General features: G+C 39.2%; 1 long non-coding RNA gene across 1 annotated transcript in view; it reads right to left on the reverse strand.

The window, feature by feature from the left end:
- Nucleotides 1-3,498: 3,498 nt before the first annotated feature.
- LOC102376904 overlaps nucleotides 3,499-6,119 on the reverse strand; it is a 23,580-nt gene continuing 20,959 nt past the window's right edge. Inside the window, exon 3 of the long non-coding RNA XR_325139.2 lies at nucleotides 3,499-3,874. This is a non-coding gene — a long non-coding RNA (uncharacterized LOC102376904). The remainder of the gene's footprint in view (nucleotides 3,875-6,119) is intronic.

The following is a 6,119-nucleotide window of genomic DNA, read 5'->3' on the forward strand; positions in this document are numbered from 1 at the left end:
TGCAACTTGAACCATTGCCCCTTGTTCTGTCACCACTGAGCTGTCTAAGACTAGGGACAGACATTCAAAGCCTGAGCCTGAATTAATTCAATCTTTGCAGGTTAGTCTAACCCTGGCTAGGCTAAATCAGTTTGTAACTCAGACAGACATCCCAGAAATGCAGGTACATACCTGCAGAGGCTCAGGCTAGAAGCCAGGGGGCGCGAGAGCAGCCCTCCTGTCCCTTGCACAAGGCAGAGCTGAGGGGGGCGTGGCCAGGCCCTAGCAGGATGCTCTGATTATTCCCCCCTCCCCACTCAGCTGCCCAGCAGGGAATGTTTATCAACCCTAACTCAGTGTTTATCAACTCATTAAGAAAATGAAGCCTCTCTCCATTAACTAATGGAGCTCTTCTTAAACAGCTGTTCCAAGGAAGAACATTAAACTACCTGATGATTAGCTCCAAAAAGCCTGCCTGTCTTTGTCATCTCCCACAGCATGGACTGTAGCCAGCATATGGTCTGCTACCTAATGCTGAGGTGTCTGCATAAAATAGAGGGGAGGGGGGAATAATCCCGGTTTAGCAGAGAGAAGCCAGGCAGAGACTCTGTGCCTGCAAGTCTGTGTCAAGCTCCAGCCAGGGAGCAGAGGGAAGGGGCCAGCCCTGCAGTAGAGAGCCCTGCCCAGCCCAGAAAGCATGCCGGGATGCTGGGGGTGTCTAGTTTATCTTAAACCAGCAAAGGGTCTGGGACAGATATTGCAAAAAAACAGTTGGACCCAAATCAGCTAAGTAAGTCTGATACTACATTCAACTGGGTTTATCTCAAACCGGTTTCAGCCATTTTCAAACTGGTTTATGTGCACTGAACATCTGTTCTGTTACAGGTTTAAACCAGTTTCTGATCACTTAAACCATTTTGTGCGTAATGTCTGTCCCTAGCCTAAGGCTATTACAGCAAATTCATAAGAGACTACATTTGTGGGCTGAAAAAGAACATCCTTGAGAAAAATATAGCAGTTAAACTAGAAATATTGATTCAGCTTTAACAATGGTGGCTTAAATGCTACTAAAATAATGCAGTATTTTTAAAGTGTTCATTACTAGAGTGATGACTGAAGTCTATGTCTGAGCCAGAGAGAAACTCAGAAAGATAATTTAACTCCCAATGTAGATTTTATATGTCATTTTTAGTGTGATAAAAGTTTTTTGGCTCATTTCCTATATAATCAGGCAGACAGTTATCCTTTTGTAAAGACATGTCTTTAAAGGAACAAGAGAAGCTCAAATGTAGATAACTTGAGTTAATTTTGCAGTGAAGAAATACCTTGAGCCAGAAAATCTGCTATTTTTCTTAAGACAACTAGCATCAGTCCGATGTTTTAAAATCTTTTTTTTAAATAAAAAGCTATTCATTTATATTCTCCCATCCTTCCATTAAATTTAATCAGGTGATGTCACAAATATGCTTGTATATGCTGTCTGTTCTCTAGAAGTATTCCTCTCCCAATTCTCTAAAGCAGTGTTCTGCATTAACAAGGTAATCCTACATGCAGGATATCTGCTATCTCTTACTATTCTTTAGGATCAGGTGCCTCAAGACTCAGCAGGGATCCCCTGGTGTTCAAACCCCTCTAGCCTGCAGCTCATTCTCCAACACTTTCACATATTAATCTAATGCAAACATTGCTTCCAATTAGAGAGTTTCAGATAGACATGCCCTTTTTGAGTGCTTTCTCTGTTGGCTGTCACTCACACATTATAAAACATTCTCCGTGCCACTTCTAAAAGTGTTCATTTAAGCAAAAGATTAGAGTACTCATATGATTTTATTTTTCCTTGAAAAGATTCCAGCAGATCCTGAATCAAGATGTCTTTTTAACCAATATGTTTTAAGCTGTGTCTTTACAAAAAGATAATTGACATACCTTTCTGTTCTATTCTTTTAACATTTTTTTATATTTCTTACAATGCCCAAACAATGTAATATTCATCTCTTTAGAAACTACATAAAAACGTGCCACTAAAGGTCTGGACACGTAACACGTTAGCATTGGTTTTATACTAAGAAAAGTTGCAGTGATATTCCAAACAGACTGATGACAGCCTCTTTAGGGTGAGCTACCACAGTACCTGCTATTACAGAGACAGATCCGAAGGCAATGAGGGAGTCAAAAATAGCATGGTCGCTATTCTGGAATAGAAGTGGACATATGATTATTCACACTGGTGCAGTTTTACCTCTGATTTTAGCCAGAGTAACTCTCCAATGGATTGTAGCAATTTATACAAGCATAAGATTATATGGCTGTCTCTCCTCCTCATTAGTATGAGTGTAAAAAAAGTGCCTTTTGTCGAGGCTTTAAGAGCCAGATTTTGATCTGTAAATCCAGGGTAATTCCACTGTCTTTTAACAGAGTTATCCCAGTCCAACAGAGAAAAGAAAATGCTCCAAATATTAAAGCAAAACCTTAAAAGACATTACACTTCTTAAGTATTCAGTGAAAGTGCTGGATGTTCTCATAATATCAGTCCTTTATCACCCTTTTCCCTTCAAAGTACAAGTACTATATATCTGAAAATTGGACTGGAAACCAATGAGAAATCAAAGAAAAGGTAAATTCCCATAACTGACAAGTGGCTGGCAATGAAACAAGATTCTAGTTATGATCAGTACCAAGTGGGAATCCAAGATATGTAATATACTGGCCCTGAACTACATTGAAGAATATGATCCCTATTATGGTTTTGATAACATGTTAATTAACGGTAACTTTAAAATTTAACAGTGGGCTGAACGTAGCAGGTTATTATTGGGGTAAAGGGAGACATCAACAGAATAATATTAGGATTACCTTTGGATGCTCAGCATGCCCCAACTACAGTAATCATATCTCAGAGTACAGAAATAGCCCGTGAGTATTGTAATAAATGCACTTCCAGAGAGCACAAAATAGTAATGAACGTGGTCAAGTGTGCTTTACAATATCATCTAAAATAAAGCCATGCATGTAATGTACTCTGTGCAATTACTATACTGGAATGTCACATTAATTACCATGCTGTACACAGAAAGATAACTTCCAAAAATACTCTTATCTGCATTCTGCCATTTTTGAGTTCCTGGCGGGAGCCTTTACAGTGCATGGGTATGGAAAATTGACAGATTCTGCACATTTGGTGCCCTTTTCATGATGTTTGCTACATTCAGCAGAATATAAGATTTCAGATTTAAAATATGTTTCCCAGCTCATCCCACTGTATAAATCAATGTATTAAATCAGCCTAGCAGAAAGCCAAGAGCAGGCAGACAGAAAATGTGCTTATTCTAAATTTTAAAAAAAGATGGTGAGCTGTTTTCTTACAAAACGTAATGGTGAATAAACATTTAAATATTGGGTTACTCACCAGAGCATAAGCCACATGTCATGTATCCCAAGGGTAAGGGAAAAAAACAATGGAAAAGAAAAAGCTTATTAACAGATTTGATACTTAAAAAAAGAAAGCACTGACAGACTGTATTTCAATAAGAAGTGCAACTATTAAACTGACAAAAATATATAGTTCTGGAAATGGGGAAAAAAGGCCATTTTAGAAAAAGCAATGAGACACTAATTCCAAGTATATGCCTGCATTTTAGTGACTGATGTAAAGAGCTTATTCCTTCTTTGTGGGTGTGGTGCAGCAGACTGCACACTGAAAAGGAGAGAAATTAATTGTTCATTTATTTGACTTCTTCCTTCTTTGCTTATGTTCACAGTTCTGTGTGTGTGCACACGTGTACACAGACACAAGTGTGGTATACTTTTGAGAATATTCTCCTTACTCGTGGGATTTATCTATCCCTGTTTGTCCTTCTGGTTTATCATCCTCTCAAGGCTTCTCAAGGAGAATAATCTAAAATACAAAGGAAAAAAAGATTACCAAAGAAGGTATCAGAACATGTTATGTATTATGGGTAGGACAGAGAGGAAATAGTGATTCATTATCAAATATCATAATGAATAGGAGCACCAATTTATAAATTCAAGGTAACCCAGTTTCCTTATTTCCCATAAAGTTACATGACTACTTTAAACTATGGATTTATTACTGTTGGTGTCTGATAGGCAACCTTGTCAAAGGAAAACTAATGTTCTCTGAAGGATGCTAGAAAATCTTGATGCCAACTAGTGGGCTGTAAAAAAACAATAATAAAGAGAACAGGGCCTGAAATGGAGAGCAAATAAAATCTGAAAAATTGAATGCCTCTATGAATGGTATCAATAAGTAAAATCCAATGGCAGCAGGACATACAAAATATTTAAGACCACAGAGAAGAAAGACAGAATTGTGTTTCGGAATTTGAACACACAAAATAAAGCACGTGGATGAGGCAGGTTGCTTCTCATCTACCTAATTATGTTTTATTACTTACCCTCCTTTATTTTGAGAGATGCTGAGGCTAAATATTCTGTTTTTAAATAGAATAGTTGGAGATGTCTCCTCCGGTATCTCTAAACCAATAACCGTGAATACTGGGGACAGTAATGAGAAGGAGATAAATTGCTCTGGAGCTATACAGTTCAATGCTCTCCCTCTAAAGCATCCACTTCTACCACTATTGAAGACAGGCCTATTCAATGTGCCATCATGGACTCCCATAAGCCTCCCTTAATAAGGGAGGCCAATGGGGACAGATCAAATGATTGCTTGGGACAAATAAAAAGAAAACAGGAATGGGAGTGAGGGTTATAGGTTCAAAACAAGGGATCCAGAAAGGGATACCAAGCAGAGCACACCACCAGTGCCCACTGGCTCCTGAATGAGTTGAGGGAGCATGTGGACATTGAATATTGTAGATAGGCCTATTTGCTCCCCAGGTACCCTGGGCCAATGCCCACAAGGGAACACTATAAGCCTTCCTCGGAAAGGGAGGCCACTAGATAGGCAACAACAGAATGCTTAGGACAACAAAAGACAAAACAGGGATGGGAGTGAGGGTCAGAGGTTTAAAACTAGTGTGCCAAGGGGCGACACCAAGCAGAGCACACCAGATAGTGCCTAATAGCCCCTGAATGAGTCAAGGGAGTTTGTGGTCACTTACTCTTAAGGACAGGATACTGGGCTAGATAGACTATTGATCTGACCCAGTATGGCACTTCTTATGTTCTTGTGACTGGTCAGTGATGAGTAAGCAATAAAGTCTTTGGACCCAATATTCATTTACAGTAACAGCCTTTTCCACCAACCCTAGCAGTATAAAGGGGGTTTACGGTACATAGGAATTAGTCCCAGAGACAATATAGATTCAGTCTTCGTAACTAAGGGGAGGAGTGATCAAAGGAACAATTTTCAATATAGCATTTAAAATAACTTCAATAATGATATCTTGAGAAACAAATGGAATTACTAAGAAATAAAATTAATACATCCATGTCAAAGCATCAACTCCTACTCAACAGGTGAGGGAGAGAACAGACACAAAGGTGCCAAAGGGGCAGTGCTGTGGCATCCTTTCCCAAGTCTGTGGAATTTCTTTAATAAGAAAATATTAGCCAAGGAAGAGAGCAGTCACTACACTGTGGTCTTGGCCCTAACCACATAGCTATTCCTCTCACACATCAATGCTGGCTAGGTCAAACATTATCTTAGTGAATTGTCCCTCTAGAGCATGCCAAAGCCCTCCAACAATTTTGTAAGCCTTATGACTTTGGGGGCTTTTTATTTTGTTATTTTTACAGCTTCTCAAAGCTTCCTGGTGCCTGGCTGCTTTCTTCATGAACTTTGGCTACATCTCATTATTTCCAAGAGGACAGAAATTAGGTGAATAATGAGTTCTATGTTAAGGAAACTTCTCAGAAGAAGGACAAAGGGAAGCACACAGAATCTAGGGGGCATTTGGAAGAGGATGTCAGATATTATATAAGGGATATTTAAAGGATACAAAAAGGATGACTGACTGAAACAGGGCAATAAGCAGGGAGGAGAACAAAGAGAATGGCACTAGCTAAACAAGACTGTGGGACAGAATGGAAAATAAGGGAGACTGAGGAAAACAAGGAAGGAGAAAGCAAGGGAGTAGAAAAATTTGGAAGAGTATGAGTGAGACAGAAGACTCAGTGGAGCAGGGAGAGGAGAGATAGGTAATGAGATAGGGAAA

This window comes from Alligator sinensis, unplaced genomic scaffold (genome assembly GCF_000455745.1).
Source record: "Alligator sinensis unplaced genomic scaffold, ASM45574v1 scaffold203_3, whole genome shotgun sequence".
Lineage (NCBI taxonomy): Eukaryota > Metazoa > Chordata > Crocodylia > Alligatoridae > Alligator > Alligator sinensis.